Source organism: Globicephala melas, unplaced genomic scaffold, assembly GCF_963455315.2.
Source record: "Globicephala melas unplaced genomic scaffold, mGloMel1.2 SCAFFOLD_226, whole genome shotgun sequence".
Classification (NCBI taxonomy): domain Eukaryota; kingdom Metazoa; phylum Chordata; class Mammalia; order Artiodactyla; family Delphinidae; genus Globicephala; species Globicephala melas.
Window position 1 is genome coordinate 258,274 of NW_027207398.1, and position 16,501 is coordinate 274,774.

A 16,501-nucleotide genomic window follows, 5' to 3' on the forward strand; every position below is an offset into this window, starting at 1 on the left:
ATAACTATGAAACATTTTCTGCGGAGAAGCAGCCCCTGTCCCCAGCAGAAAGGGACAGGAAGGCTGCATGGTGCCCAGGCCCCCAATGGCCTAGGTCTCACCCTGCAGCTCACTGTTGATGCGCCGGAACGCTGCTTCCTTCTCCGAGTCTAGGTCTTCAGTGGCGACAGGGAAACCCAGCTCAGGGCCTGGGGGCAGCCTCAGAGGCTCCCCTTGCCGGTGCGGCAGCAGAGGAATCCTGCGTTTTCGGGGCCTGGGACTGTCAGATGTGGGGGAGCCGTTCCTCCAGGGCCCTTTCTGCCCTCTTGTTGCCTCTGCATCTTTGTCAGGCTGGCTTTTCCTCTGGGAAACCACCGGAGCTGCAGAGGGCGACGGAGGGCCCTCCTTGCTCCCTTTCTTTGCAGACTTTTGGAGCAGCCCTTCCGGTATGGCGGGACTCCTCCTTCTCTTCACTGGTAGGAAACCTCGGGTGGAGATATATGAGTTCGTGATGGCGTTTCTTTGGGGGCAGGAGCTCATACAAGTGGTCTGCGGTCTCCTGGTGGATCTGTCTTCTGCCCTCTTGGTGTGGAGGTCTCTCTGCAGAGGTCCAGGCCTGGGCACGAAGAAAGAGCCCCCCAGGGGCCTAAATGCAGATCGTGCGCCCCCGGTGTCATCGGGGCCGCTTCTCTGGTCTTCGTTCCTCCCTGTGACTGTGGGGACTTCCTCCTGCTCGGCCATCCCTTGCCCGCTCTCTCCCAGGGCCCTCAACACCGTCTTCTCTGTGCTGTAGTTCAGGACACAGCTGGGTGTCATGGCCGGCACTGGCTGCCTCCGTGCCACACTGACAGTGACTGTGTCCACTGCGGACACTGAGCTGCGGGACGTCGTGGAGGTGCGAGCACCCATCACTGCCTTCTTCCGATGGCCTCGCCTGCAGATGGAGATAAGGACCCCCAGAAAGGAGCGCAGGGTCTGCGGAACGGTAGAATGGGGTCTCAGAGACTCTGTGGCAAAGCGCAGATGCAGAGTCACTGGACACTTGTGGGCCGGCCTGCGAGTGGATAGCCGGCCATAGACAGCTGGGTTACCCGGGCCGGCCATGGGAAGTCGGTGGGTGCGGGGAGCGGGCTGGGGGCAGCCGAAACCTCCTGGCAGGTGCTGGTCCCCCAGTGCCCGGGGCGGGGGTGAGGGGCAGGGCCTACCTAAGTAACTGCCCCTAGAGAACTTGGGTGAGGTCGGTCCTTGGATAGAGAGCTGGGCTCCGAGCACTCTCCTTCAGCTGCCAACTCGGCCAAAAGCGGAGTGCGCTCTCTTTGGCCTGTTGCTGGGATGCAGCTCTGGAACCTGTGAGCGAACAATGGGCGTGCGTTGGCGGGGCGCAAAAGTTTAGGGAGGGGTGGCGCATGCGCAGAGTACACGTCAGGCCCTGGGGCGCACAGGTGAGGATGCGCTCCCCTGGACCGTCAGCGCTTCTGAATCTCCCCGGGGGTCTGAGGGCTGGAGGTGTTTGCCTTGAGGGTGATGAGCTTCTTGGCAGGGCAGCTGCCCCTTCTCCCCCGGCCGGCTCTAACTGTACAGGATGGGTCCCCGGCCACCAGAGCAGGAAAGCTGGAGAGCAGGGTACCTGGCTCAGCAGCCACCGCCCGAGGTGGCAGATTTGGCATCAGCGCCTGTGCATCCGCCTGCCCTCCCACCTGGTAACATTGGAGGAGAGAGCCGCTAAGAACAGAAGTGCAAAAACAAAAAACAAAAAAAAAAACCCCAGAAGTGCCCAAGCCAACCAGATCCTGCTGGGGTGACAACTGAAGGGGCAGGCAGGGCGGGCTGGGAGGGACATATATACCAGGTCCAAACCCAGAAAGATCTGAAATGCACGAGTCAGAATGAAAGTCCAGAATCATCCTTGGGCTTTGGGCTGAGCTGGAAGTATAGCCAAACTCTTCAAGGTCTCCAGCTCCACCTGCAGTTTCTGCCTGGCTGGGACATTGCCCCAGAGTGGGGTTAAGTTTAAGGAGTCTTAGTTCCCCTACCAGGGACTGAACCCGGGGCCCCAGCAGTGAAAGTGCTGAGTCCTAACCACTGGACCGCCAGGGAATTCCCTGTATATGTATGAAAAAAGGATACCACAGTCTCAGAGGGTGGCGTTGACGTCATATAAAGGTGACACATATGACAGCTATAACGAAGAGTGGAAGGTAAAAGAATCTATATGGATGTAAGCCTTCTGAATTTTATTTAATTGGTAAAATATTAACTCTAGACTGTGAAACAATACGTATACATAGTGTTATTCCAAGAACAATTAAAAAATGACAAACTCAAGAAAATTGGATAACCTCAATAGTCCTATATTTAGGAATTGTGGACAAGATAGCTAAAACATTCACATATGTGTTTTGTGAAAAGTTTTTCTCTTGGTTAATTGCCTAGGAGTGGGTTTTTGGGTCATATGGTAAGTATGGCCCTCTCAGCCAGCCCTGGCCACCACTTCAGGTGTCACCCCAGCAGGATCTGGATGGTGTGGGCACTTCCGTTCTTAGCGACTCCCCTCCAGTGCCGCCAGGGGAAAGGGCAGGAGGACGCAGAGGCGCTGCTGCCAAAGCTGCCGCCTCTTGTGGGAGCTGCACAGTCAGCAACCTTGCTCCACTTTGCTGGGTGGGGATCCCGTCCAGTACAGTTAGTTACCCCGACAGCACTGGGGCACGGCCAGGGGAGAAGGGCCAGCTGTCCTGCCAAGAAGTTCATCACCCTCAAAGCAAACACCTCCAGCCCTCAGACCCCCGGGAGATTCAGAAGCGCTAGACGGTCCAGGGGCGCGCATCCTCACCTGTGCGCCCCAGGGCCTGACGTGTACTCTGCGCATGCGCCACCCCTCCCTAAACTTTTGCGCCCCGCCAACGCACGCCCATTGTTCGCTCACAGGTTTCAGAGTATAAAAAGGCAAAAGGCCAAAGAGAGCGCACTCCGCTTTTGGCCGAGTTGGCAGCTGAAGGAGAGTGCTCGGAGCCCAGCTCTGTATTCACGGACCGACCTCACCCAAGTTCTCTAGGAGCAGTTACTTAGGTAGGCCCTGCCCCTCACCCTCGTCCCGGGCACTGGGGGACCAGCACCTGCCAGGAGGGCTCGGCTGCCCCCAGCCCGCTCCCCACGCCCACCGACTTCCCGTGGCCGGCCCGGGTCACCCAGCTGTCTGTGGCCGGCTATCCACTCGCAGGCCGGCCCACAAGTGTCCAGTGACTTTGCATCTGCGCTTTGCCACAGAGTCTCTGAGACCCCATTCTACCATCCCGCAGACGCTGCACTCCTTATGGGGATCCTTATCTCCATCTTCAGGCGAGGCCATCAGAAGAAGGCAGTGATGGGTGCTCGCACCTCCACGAGGTCCCGCAGCTCAGTGTCCGCAGTGGACACAGTCACTGTCAGTGTGGCACGGGGGCAGCCAGTGCCGGCCACGACACCCAGCTGTGTCCCGAACTACAGCACAGAGAAGACGGTGTTGAGGGCCCTGGGAGAGAGCGGGCAAGGGATGGCCAAGAAGGAGGAAGTCCCCACAGTCACAGGGAAGAACGATGACCAGAGAAGCCCCAATGACACCGGGGGCGCACGATCTGCATTTAGGCCCCTGGGGGGCTCTTTCTTCGTGCCCAGGCCTGGACCTCTGCAGAGAGACCTCCACGCCAAGTGGGCAGAGGACAGATCTGCCAGGAAACAACAGACCTCTTGTATGAGCTCCTGCCCCCAAAGAAATGCCATCACGAGCTCATATAGCTCCACCCGAGGTTTCCTGCCAGTGGAAAGAAGGAGGGGTCCCGCCATACCGGAAGGGCTGCCCCAGAAGTCTGCAAAGACAGGGGGCGAGGAGGGCCCTCCATCGCCCTCTGCAGCTCTGGTGGTTTACCAGAAGAAAAGCCAGCCTGACAAAAATGCAGAGGCAGCAAGAGGGCAGAAAGGGCCCTGGAGGTAGGGCTCCTGCACATCTGACAGTCCCAGGCCCCGGAAACGCAGGATTCCTCTGCTGCCGCACAGGCGAGGGGAGCCTCTGAGGCTGCCTCCAGCCCCTGAGCCGGGTTTCCGGGTCACCGCCGAAGACCTAGACTCGGAGAAGGAAGCAGCGTTCCGGCGAATCAACAGAGCGCTGCGGGGTGAGACCTATGTCATCAGGGACCTCGGCAACTCTCCCCAGCATATGAAACGGAAAGCTCCAGCCTTTGCCTCTGCTCCAGGCCCCCCAGCTTCGGGCGGCCCCGCACAAGCATCTTCTGGGTGTTCATCATCCAGAAATTCCACCGTGGGCACCCATGCCAGCACACAGCTGGGTTTTGGGAGCAGAGCGGCTGCCCTAGATGATCTGAGCTGCATGTTTGCAGCTCTCAGCGTGACATCAAGAAAGAGAGGGCCCCCGAGCACCACACACAGCAATGGGAGCAGCGTGGGCCTGAACTCCTGGGACCCTCCTCACCAGAGCCACCCCATGGTGACCACGGGACCCAGACCTAAGAAGAAGCCTGGGTTTGGAGGCACTACTGCCCCCATCTTAACTCACATCCCTGGGGGCGCACCCAGGCAGGGCCCCCCTACTTCCAGCGGAGGGCGCAGCCCATGCCCAGCCAAGGCTGACTTTAGGGGTGTGTCGGTTCCGGCCTCTACTCCTATCAGCCTCAGCTCCGCAGTGGGCACAGCAAGGTGCAGCCTTGCTCTTAGGGCCCCCTCATCACCTGCCCAAGGCTTGGCTGGACAAAAAACCACTGGGCCATCGACCAAGTCATTCTCCTCCAGGTCTCGATTCATTACCTTGGGGTTTAAGAGGAGGAAGTTGGCCTGAGCCAATAACTTTGGGGCGAGGCCATCAGTGTCCACCTCCTCCCAGGCTGGGCCTCGTGTGGACCCTGTTTCGATGTGAAACTTATAATAAAGCTTTGTTCTTGTTCTTTTGCATAATCCTCACGTGTCTGTGATCTGTAGATCAAGTGTGGAAAAGCACTGGCTTGTATGAGTGGTAACATGGAAAGCCAGACCTGTTTACAGTTTCCTGTGACCCTGCTCATGGGTTGTGAAGAGTAGCACACAAGATGGCTACAAGGGCCCTATATTAAAAGTGTGTTTTGAGTTTAAACGATGCAGCCCGGAATAAAATGGGCCCAGAGGGAGGGGTAAACAGGGAGGGTCATCCTTGTCTGTTGTAATTGCTACTTCCCACCCACCTCTCTGGCCTGGAGGGGGCTGGGTCATCCTGAGCACACACCAGCCGCCCATACTCTACTCGTTTAGTATTTTCTAATGTAGCAGTTTCTTTGACTTTTTTTGTTTTGCTTTAATAGGTCTTAGGCAAATCATTTACATGCACATCTCACTCGGAGAGTATATGTCCATACAACCTAAAGCAATCTACAGATCCAGTGCAATCCCTATCAAAATTCCCATGACATTTTTTACATAAATAGGAAAAACAATCCTAAAATTCGTATGGAACTGCAATAGACTTCAAAAGCCACAGCAATCCTGAGAAAGAAGAACAAAGCTGGAGGCAACACTTTTCCTGATTTCAAATTATACTACAAAGCTAGAGTAATCAAAATAGTATGGTACTGGCATGAAAACAGACACATACACCAATGCAACAGAATCAAGAGCCGAGAAATAAATCCACACACATACAGGCAACTAATTGACAGGGATCCAAGAATACTCAACAGGGAAAAGATAGTCTCTTCAGTAAATAGTGTTGGGAAAACTGGATACCCACATGCAAAACAAAGAAAGTGGACCCCTATCTTACACCATTTGTAAAAATTAACTTGAAATGGATTAAAGACTTAAATGTAAGACCTGAAACTGTAAAACTCCTAGAAGAGAACATAAAGAGAAAGCTCCTTAACATTGGTCTTGGTGATGATTTTTTGGGTATGACAACAAAACCACAAGCAACAAAAACAAAAAGCAACCAATGGGACTACATCAAACTAAAAAGCTCCTGGAGAGCAAAAGAAACAATCAACAAAATGAAAAGGCAACCTAGGAATGGGAAAAAATATTTGCAAACCACATGTATGATAAGAGGTTAATATCCAAAATCTATAAGGAATTCAAACAACTCCATAGCAAAAAACAAACAAACAAACAAACAAAAACAAATAATCTGATTCTAAAATAGGCAAAGCAGGGGACTTCCCTGGTGGTCCAGTGGTTAAGACTCCACACTTCCACTGCAGGGGGCATGGGTTTGATCCCTGGTCAGGGAATTAAGGCCCACATGTCATGCAGTGTGTGTAAAAAAATAAAATAGGCAAAGCAAGACTCGGAAACAACTAAATGTCCAACAGGTGAATGGATAAAGAAAATGTGACATATAGATATAGATAGATAGATAGATATAGATAGATAGATAGATAGATAGATAGATAATGGAATTTTATTCAGCCACATGAAAAGAAGGAAATCTGCCATTTGTGACAACACAGATAGACCTTGAGGGCATTATGCTAAGTGCATTAAGTCAGAGGGCGAAACATAAATACTGTATGAGATCACTTATATGTGGAATCTTTAAAAAAAAAGAAGAAACAACTCACAGATACATAGAATAGACTGGTTGCCAGAGGTGGGAGGTGGGTGAAATAGCTGAAAGTGGTCCAAAGGTACAAACTTCAAGTTATAAGATAAATAAGTCCTGGGGATGTCATGTATAGTGTAGTGACTATAGCTAACAATATTGTTGTGTATTTGAAAGTTGCTAAGAGAGTAGATCTTAAAAGCTCTCATCACAAGAAAAAAATAATTTGTTACTGTGAGTGGTGATGTATGAAAAGCCATGGAAGAAGCTTAAATGCATATTGCTAGTTGAAAGAAACCGGTCTGAAAAGACTACACACTGGATGATTCCAACCATATGACATTCTGGGAAAGGCAAAACTATGAAAACAAGAGGACATGTGGCCCCAGTGGACACCACTGTCTCTCCTTTCAGGAGCCTCCAGGTGCTGGAGACCTTCCCTCCTGAGATCCAGGTCTTCATGAAGGACTCCAGTGGCCAGGGCAAGCCTTACGCCATTGACCCTGATGACTCCATCCACGACTTGAAAGAGAAGATTGAAGAGGCTGGAGGACCTTACATGGAGGGTCCCGGGGCCAGAAACTGTGGAATCAATAGCTTCTCAGACTGCACATCAAGGATTGTGACACCATCATGCTCGTTAAGAGAGGCCCCACAGCCCCACGAGTGCCAACATCAGGCTGTTCATTTTGTAGACTTCTATGGTCATGTCCCCCTAGCTCACCCCTTTCTACCCAGACCACTGTGCTCTTTCTGAAGCATAAATAGAAACAGAATCCTCCCCTGCTTAAAATTCTCCAATGGCTCCTATTACCTACAGAATCAAGTTCAAGTTCCTTTGCTTGGCATTCAGGGTTCTTGACCATTTAGCTCTTGCTGACCTCTCAGTCTCTCCTCGTCACTCTCAAAACATACCAGACGTGGCCAAACACTTGCAATTCCAGAACACTGAATGCTGGCTCACAACTCCATGACTTTGAGTCAACTTTCCTTCTCCCCCATGTTGTCACCATTCAAAGTTCAAACCTCTAAGTTATTGATTCTCAAAAGTACGGACCCCAGACCAGCAGAATCAACATCATCTGGGAACCTCTTTGAAATAAAAATTCTCAGCAGCTAGCCCAGAATTACCTGAGTTAGGTTCTCTGGAAGTGGGACTCAGCAATCTGTGTCTTAACAAGCCTTCCAAGTAATTCTGAGCAAATATGGAAGTTCCAGGGAGTTAACACCCCAGGGGGTAAGCCTTGGCCCATTGAAAGACAGGAACCAGCGAGTGCAGTGAGTGCATACTCCCCTCCTCCACCTCTCAGGTGGATAATTTTGAGGCACGTTCTGCATTGCTCCTTAGAGGGTCCCCAGTGGGATCAAAGCTCAGCTGCCCACAGTAGTGATCAATTTCATGATATTTCTTGGACTGTTTTTTCCTCCTTCTCAATCCCCCACACCTGTCCCTTGGGATCATTTCCCAAAACAAGTCTCATGCAAATCCTTGTCTCAGGCTCTGCATTTGGAGGAACACAAGCTAAGAGAAAACCCATCTTTATGCATCTTCCTCCTTCCTAAAACCCAGCCCACACCCTTCCTAACTACTAGCTCTTCCCCCACCGCCATAGAAATGTGCCCAACTGCGTGGCATTTCTACAAACCATAAAACCAATACACAATCGACTGCATGTTCCCCCCCTTTTTTTTTTTTGTGGTATGCGGGCCTCTCACTGTTGTGGCCTCTCCTGTTGCAGAGCACAGGCTCCGGACGCGCAGTCTCAGCAGCCATGGTTCATGGGCCTAGCCGCTCCATGGTGTGTGGGATCTTCCTGGACTGGGGCACGAACCCATGTCCCCTGCATCGGCAGGCAGACTCCCAACCACTGCGCCACCAGGGAAGCCCCATGTTCCCTTTTTAAATCGTTTTTTTTTTTTCTTTTCTGGCCACACTGCGAGGCCTGCAGGTTCCTAAATACCAGACCAGGGGTTGAACCCTGGTCCCTGGCAGTGAAAGCCCAGAGTCCCAACCGCTGGACTGCCAGGGAATTCCCCCCTTTGAAATCTTGAAAGCTGCTGAACTCCCAGATATCTCATGAAAATGAATAATGAAACGAATCAAAACTAATATGTAAGGTCTATTGAGCAAAGTGGTGGCTACCAGTGGGGAGAAGGAAGTGGGGAGAGGCAAAATAGGAGGACGGGATTAAGAGGTACAAACTACTGTGTATAAAATAGGTAAGCTACAAGGACATATTGTACAGCACAGGGAATAGAGCCAATATAGTATAATAACTTTAGTTTTTCAAAGGTTTATTATTTATTTAATTTATTTTTGGCTGCATTGGGTCTTAGTTGCGAGACGCAGGATCTTCATTGAGGCGTGCGGGATCTTTCATTGCAGCACGTGGGCTCTTCGTTGTGGTGTGGAGGTTTCTCTCTAATTGTGGCCTGCATGCTCCAGGGCACATGGGCTCAGTAGTTGTGGCGTGCGGGCTTAGTTGCCCTGCCGCCTGTAGGATCTTAGTTCCCCGACCAGGGATCAGACCTGTGTCCCCTGAATTGGAAGGCAGATTCTTTACCACTGGATCACCAGGGAAGTGCCTATAATAACTTTAAATGGAGTATAACCTGTAAAAATATTGAATAACAATGTTGTACACCTGAAACCGATATAGTGTTGTAAATCAATTATACTTCAAAAAAATGTTTTAAACTAAGATGTAAGGTCTGAATGTTTGAATAACTTTTGTTTGAATAACTTTTATATTGCCTTGAAGCTCATTATCTGTCATTATAAACATAGGACAAATGTTTGGAATCTCACTTTATTGTTGACTTTGGTTTGCGAAATTGCCACTGCTCTTTAAACAGTTATAATATAGGACTGTTTAAGGACCAGGCACTACCAAACTTTGAAAATGTGGAGACTTTTAGGATTTATGTAATTAAAAATGTGATTCTTTCCGTTTGGGGTTAGCCAGTTGGAGAGTTTAAATTGAAACGTGTCATGATTGAGGGTTTTTTTTTTCCCCCAAATGGTATTTACGACAACAAACACCCTCCACCCCACCACTTCCTCCAGCTTACACCTGGTCTTTCTCCTCCCTTTCACGACAAAGTTCTTGAAAGTGTTATCTACACTCCTGGTCTCCATCCTCCTCACCCAACTTACTCTTCAACCCCGCACCTAAGATCTGGCTTCTGCTCCCAGCTCTCCCTTACATTTCACCCACAATGATCACCAGTAGCCTCTTGGGTGCTTCTCAGACCTATATTCCTGAACTTATCGGAAGCATTAGGCAATGTGAACAACTATTTTAAGCTCTCTGGCTTAAACAGCTACCCTTGTAGACCTCCCCACTTCCCACTCCTCCTTGTATCTTCCTTCCTTTGTTAATAGTACCCTCCATCCATTACCCAGGTACCCAAGCCAGAGAGCTGATAGCCATCCTGTCTTTTCCCTCACCTCCTACCTGTAGTCACCAAGTCCTGTTCACCCTTCCCCCAAGGTAGACCTAGAATCCCATCCTTTCTCCAGCCAAGTCCGGGGCACCTTCCCTCTCACCTGGATCACTGTACAGTGTCCTGACACCTCTCCCTACATATCTACCCCTGCCCCCTGCAATCCATCCTCCCCACAGAAGCAGCCAGACCAATCTTTCCAGAATGGTCATTTCACCTCTGGTCGCTCCTCTGATTTGCCACTGCCCTCAGGACAAAGTCAGCACAGATTCACCTGATATGTGACCCAGTGGATCACTTTCTCTTTCCTAGAACAATGTTTCCACTTGGCTATCAAAACACACTCCTGATTTTTCTTCCACCTCCCTGGCTACTCCTTCGCATTCTTGTTTGCCGGATGCTTGCCTCTCCCCAATCACTTAATACTATTAAGTGTTTCAGGGCCCAGTCACTGGTCCTTTTCTTGCCTTGCTCTATACTCACTCCCTTGGTGAACCCATCCAGCCTCATGGCTTTAAATATATCTATGCTGGTCATTTGTATCTCAACCCCAGACTTCGTCCCTGAAATCCAGACTCAAATATGCAACTCCCTAGCCAACTCGGATCTCACTAGACACTCAAGTTTGCTTCCAAAGCCGAGCTCCCGACCTTCATGCCTACACTGTGCCCTGGCCCAGTCTTTCCCTTCTCAGTTAAGGACAATTCTATCCTTCCAGTGCTAAGGCCAAAAGCCTTAGAGTGGTCCTTGACTCTAATTTTTCTCTCACATCACACTCTATCCTTTAGCAAGACCTGTTTATACTCAAAATATAGCCAGTGAAATGATATGAGGTCTGGTATTCACTTCCAAATAATACAGGAGGGGAGATGTGGATGGAGATATCATTGAAACAAGATTGTCTGTAGGTTGGGACTTCCCTGGTGGTCCAGTGGTTAGGACTCTGTGCTTCTACTGCAGGGGGCATGGGTTCAATCCCTGGTTGGGGAACTAAGATCCCGCATGCCGGGTGGCCAATAAAAATTAAAATGGGCAGAAGACCTGAATAAACATTTAAAAAACTGTCTACAGGTTGATAATTGTTGAAGATGGGGGATGGTATGTGGAGGTTCATTGTATTATTCTACCTTTGTTCATGTTTGAAATTTTCCATAATAAGAAAATTGAATCATACCACTTCTCCCTACCTTTCACTGCTACCATTCTGATCCAAGGCGCCATATCTCTTGCCTGGACTGTTGTAGTAGCTTCTTAACTGAATTCCTGCTTCTGCTCTCACCTCCACTCCCCACCCTCTGCTTTTAATCCAATCTTCCCACGAACAGCCAGTGTGATACCGTTAAAATGAAAGTCCATCCATGTCCCTCTTCTGCTTGGAACTCCCCAGTGGCTCCCCATTTCAATCAGAGTAAAAGCCAAAGTCTTAGTAGTCTTCAAGATCCTACACAATTTGCCCCCTACCCTTGTACTCAAACCTCATCCCCTCCCACTCTCCCCCTTTGATCATTCCATTCCAGTCACACTGCTATTCCTCAATCCCACCAGGCATACTGCCGCCACAGGGCCTTTGCACTTGCTGTTCCTTCTCCCATTCTTCTTTAATTGTTTTTATTTATTTTATTTTTTTAAAATTTTTGGCTGAGCCGGGTCTCAGTCGCGGCACACGGGATCTTTCGTTGGGGCGTGTGGACTTCTTAGTTGCCGCATACAGACTCTTAGCTGCGGCATGCATGTGGAATTTAGTTCCCCGATCGGGGATCGAACCTGGGCCCCCTGCATTGGGAGAGTGGAGTCTTACCCACTGGACCACCAGGGAAGTCCCACTTTCTCTCATTCTTCCCTCTGACATACATACCGCTCACTCTTCGCCTCCTTCATGTCTTTGCTCAAATGTCTCCTTTTCAGACCTTCCCTAGCCACCTTTCTTGAGACTGAACCCCTGAACATTGCCACTTCTCACCACCCCCCACACACGTACTCAGTACCTTTTAACCTCTTTCCCTGCTTTATTTTCCTGATTAGCACTTATCACCGTCTTAATTATTATAATGTTACTTATTTATCCTGTTTATTATCTGTCTCCACCATTAGAGTGTTAGCTCTCTGCAGTCCGAGAATTTTGCCTATTCACTGCTGTATCCCCAGGACACCTGCCTGGCACATAGCGGGCACTCAACAAATGTTTGTTGAATGAATGAATGAATGGCATTCCGAGTTTCAATCCCTGCCCACCTGTCCAGGCACAGCTCTCACCTCTCCCCTCCCTGCCCTCCGTGCCAACGTGGATCTGACAGCCGAGTCCTGGCACATGGCAGGATGATTCACACTTCTCAGCCTTATCCTGTCTTGTGCCCTCTGTGTCGTGGCCGCATTCCCAGTCTTTTAAGACTCATCTCAAGCAGGTGTTCACTGACACCACAGGTGACCCCAAAGAAACTCTTCTGCCTGAATTTCCACCAAGTTTCTGTGCCCTCTTTTCTCCTAGTACACAGGACACTGGACTCTCTGTGTCTCCCCTGTCTCCCCCACTGCTCTGGGAGCCCCTGGGGCAGGAACCACGTCTTACATTGTCTTCTTCGCACAATGTCTGGCACCCAGCCAGCACTCAATAGATGTACAGTGAACGAATAACAATACTTGCATTTACTTAATGTTTTCTCTGCTAAATGTTCTCTTGCTTAATCCACACAACCTATGGGGTAGGTATTATTCTTAAACCCATTTTAAGGATTATTTCTGTGAGGGTCAGAGAGGTTAAGAGTCTGGCAAAGGGCAGACTGGAATTCCAGAGTTTGTTCTGCGGAACCCTAGAATTCCCACTGTTCAACCCAACCTCCAGCGAGTGCCTGCTCTTACTGAGCCTGTTTTGGGTGACAAGGCTGTGGGGATGGTATTGGTGGATACCATCCAACTCCCATCTCCTGGGGAAGTTGCCTTTCCCAGGGCCATCCTCAAGCCAGTTTCAGTTTCCAAGTTGTAAAAGGGAAACTAAGAGGTGAGAAACGAAACCTACAGCAGAAAGGGTGACTAAAAGTCCCTCCTGTTAAGGTGGTTTCACCCAGTGTCCCTCGGTACCCCAGCTGCAGTGAATGGCCTCCAGGAAGAGGATCCCCTGGTCAGCCAGACACCCCTTGTTTCCTCTCCACTCTGGTCCTTTGTTCCACAGGGTGCTGGAGGTCAGCTGAGGAGGAGTCCCCTTAAAGAAGAGTGTGTGTGCCAGGAGCTGGGTAGGTGTGTGGGTATATATCTAGCCACCAGTGGTACTCTCAAGACAGAGATGGCAGTGCCCCCGGAGCTCTTTGTCACCCTAGCTTCCAGGCTGAACTCCTTCGTGGCTCACTGCCTGCATCCCAGCCAGAAGTGGAAAAAAGAGGTGTTGGAGACTGTGCAGACCGTGAAGCAGTTCCTGAGGGAGCAGAGCTTCCAGGGGGAGCATGGGCTGGACCAGGAATCGGGGGTGCTGAAGGTGGTCAAGGTGAGACTGGTTCCCTCCACCCCCAGGCCAGGGCTGGGCAAAATGCAGCTTGTGGGTCTACATCCCTGAGGATGCTGGGACCTGTTGCCTCATTATCTCTAGCCCATGCTACTGACATCTCAAAACACTCCATCCCAATGCACTGCTGCCTTGAGCAGAGCAAGTCCAGTAAGGAAGCTAATAATAATAGTGTACTTTTTTGGATGCACTAGCCTAACCCCTTAACATGTATTATGTCTAATTTGTGTACCCTGTGAGGTATGTATTATTCTTTTCCCATTTTACAGATGAGCAGAATGGAAACTCAGTGATTTAAGATCCATAATGACCAAACGCAATGCAAGGTCTCTGATTGGATCTTGGTGTGAATGGACCATCTGTAAAATATAATTTGGGAACAATTGGGGGAATTTCAATATGGCCAGAATATTAAATAATATATATATATAAGGGAATTGTTTTTTTAATATTTATTTATTTTATTTATTTATTTTCTTGGCTGCGTCAGGTCTTAGTTGTGGCAATGCGGGATCTTTTGTTGCAGCGTGCGGGCTCGGGCTTCTCTCTAGTTGTGGCGTGCGGGTTTTCTCTCCCTAGTTGTGGCGCGTGGGTTCCAGGTTGTGTGGGCTTTGTAGTTTGCGGCACACGGGCTCTCTAGTTGAGGTGTGGGAGCTCAGTAGTTGTGGCACGTGGGCTTAGTTGCCCTGCAGCATGTGGGATCTTCGTTCCCTGACCAGGGATCGAACCCGAGTCCCCTGCATTGGAAGGTGGATTCTTTACCACTGGACCACCAGGGAAGTCCCAGGGAACTGTTTTTTTGAGGCGTAATAGTTTTGTGGTTATGGGGGAAAATGTTCTCTTTTGTTGGACACAAATGCTAAAGTATTTAGGGACGATGGTCCTTAGCGTTTGTAATTTACTTTAAAGTGGCTTAGTTGAAGCAAATATGGCAGAGTTTAGACTTGTTGAATCTGGGCGGATGTATAAGTGTTCATTGTATTCTCTTTCTATTTTTCTGTTTAAAATTTTTGATAATGGAAATTTTTTTTTAATGGAAGCTCAGAGAGGTGAGGTCACTTGCCCAAGGTCACACAGCTAGTGGTGAAGCTGGGATTTCACCCAGGATCTATCTTACTCCACTCCAGGCTGCCCTCACTGAGCTTTTTTCCCCCAAGCCCTTCCTGCAGCTGCATCATGTCACCTCCTGTCCTAGCTAGGATAATAATGCAAGAGGGTCAAAACTAGAAAGGTGTGATGAGAAAAACAACCTTGAGGAAAAAATTTTGTTTTTCTGAGTGGCTGCCTAGGCATTTTACAGTATGGTGACCCTACTAACACCAAAAGTTCAGAGTCTGGACTTTTAGATAGGTTTAGGGTATCCCCACAGGTTCCTGCTTTGCCTTCCCCGGTGGAACCTTTTAATATAACCACTGAGTGGGCTTCCCTGGTGGTCCAGTGGTTAAGACTCTGAGCTTCCACTGCAGCGGGCATGGATTCGACCCCTGGTCACAGAAGTTCTGCATGCCACACTGTGTGGCCAAAAAACATAAATAAATAAAATTTTTTAAAAATTTAGAGCTAAGTGGGTTTTAAATAAAATTTTTTAATGTAAATTGATACAGCCACTATGGAGAACAGTATGGAGGTTCCTTAAAAAACTACAGATAGAACTACCATACGACCCAGCAATCCCACTACTGGGCATATATTCAAAAAGAGTCATGTACCAAAATGTTCATTGCAGCTCTATTTACAATAGCCAAGACATGGAAGCAACCTAAGTGTCCATCAACAGATGAATGGATAAAGAAGATGTGGCACATATATACAATGGAATATTACTCAGCCATAAAAAGAAACGAAATTGAGTTATTTGTAGTGAGGTGGATGGACCTAGAGTCTGTCATACGAGTGAAGTAAGTCAGAAAGAGAAAAACAAATACCATATGCTAACACATATATATGGAATCTAAGGGAAAAAAAAAAAGGTCATGAAGAACGTAGGAGTAAGACAGGAATAAAGACACAAACCTACTAGAGAATGGACTTGAGGATATGGGGAGGGGGAAGGGCAAGCTGTGACAAAGTGAGAGAGTGGCATGGACGTATATACACTACCAAACGTAAAATAGCTAGTGGGAAGCAGCCACATAGCACAGGGAGATCAGCTCGGGGCTTTGTGACCATCTAGAGGGGTGGGATAGGGAGGGTGGGAGGGAGACGCAAGAGAGAAGAGATATGGGAACATATGTATATGTGTAACTGATTCACTTTGTTATTAAGCAGAAACTAACACACCATTGTAAAGCAATTATACTCCAATAAAGATGTTAAAAAAAAATAACCACTTAGAGTTAAGCCTGTGAAAAGTTAGTAGCCTCTGCCCCAATCACCTTGTAAGGACTAGGTGCTTGCTACGCCACTCTATCTCCTGGTGGCTTGTGACCTGGGGTGGAAAACTGCCCTTCCCCTGGCTCACTGTGTCCCTTTGCTTCTGGGATATATAAGTAATAAATCATTTTTTTATTTTTAAAATTAATTTTTGTTGGAGCATAGCTGCTTTACAATGTTGTGTTAGTCTCTGCTGTACAGCAAAGTGAATCAGTTACACGTATACATATACCCCTCCTTTTTAGATTTCTTTCTCACTTAGGTCACCACAGAGCATTGAGTAGAGTTCCCTGTGCTATACAGTAGGTTCTCATTAGTTATCTATTTTTGAAAGTAATAAATCTTATGACTCTACTCCCTTTGTATGGGTGTATTGAAACGGCACCTTTCCTCCAAATGACCCCGGGGTTTCATTTCCCCACAGAGGGAGTTTGGATGCTGAGGGAGCTACCTGCCCACACTGTGTGGGCGGCTTGTGCCCCTGGCCAACGAGTAATGAACACTTTATTTGGGCTTTAAACTCTCCCCCAACCCCTGAAAATCTGGTAAGCTGTGCTGGTCCACAAGAGTGAATGCTTGTCCTTGGGTTTGAATAGGTTTGAACTGAAGCAAGTCATGAAGCCTGTTCTAGAACGCTCTTCCCTCTCTGCCTATAT

At 48.9% G+C, this 16,501-nt stretch overlaps 1 protein-coding gene across 1 annotated transcript in view; it reads left to right on the top strand.

Annotated features, from left to right (window-relative positions):
• LOC115850539 (metabotropic glutamate receptor 7-like) overlaps positions 1–16,501 on the top strand; it is a 282,573-nt gene that overhangs the window by 121,116 nt on the left and 144,956 nt on the right. The gene's annotated exons all lie outside the window — the stretch shown is intronic.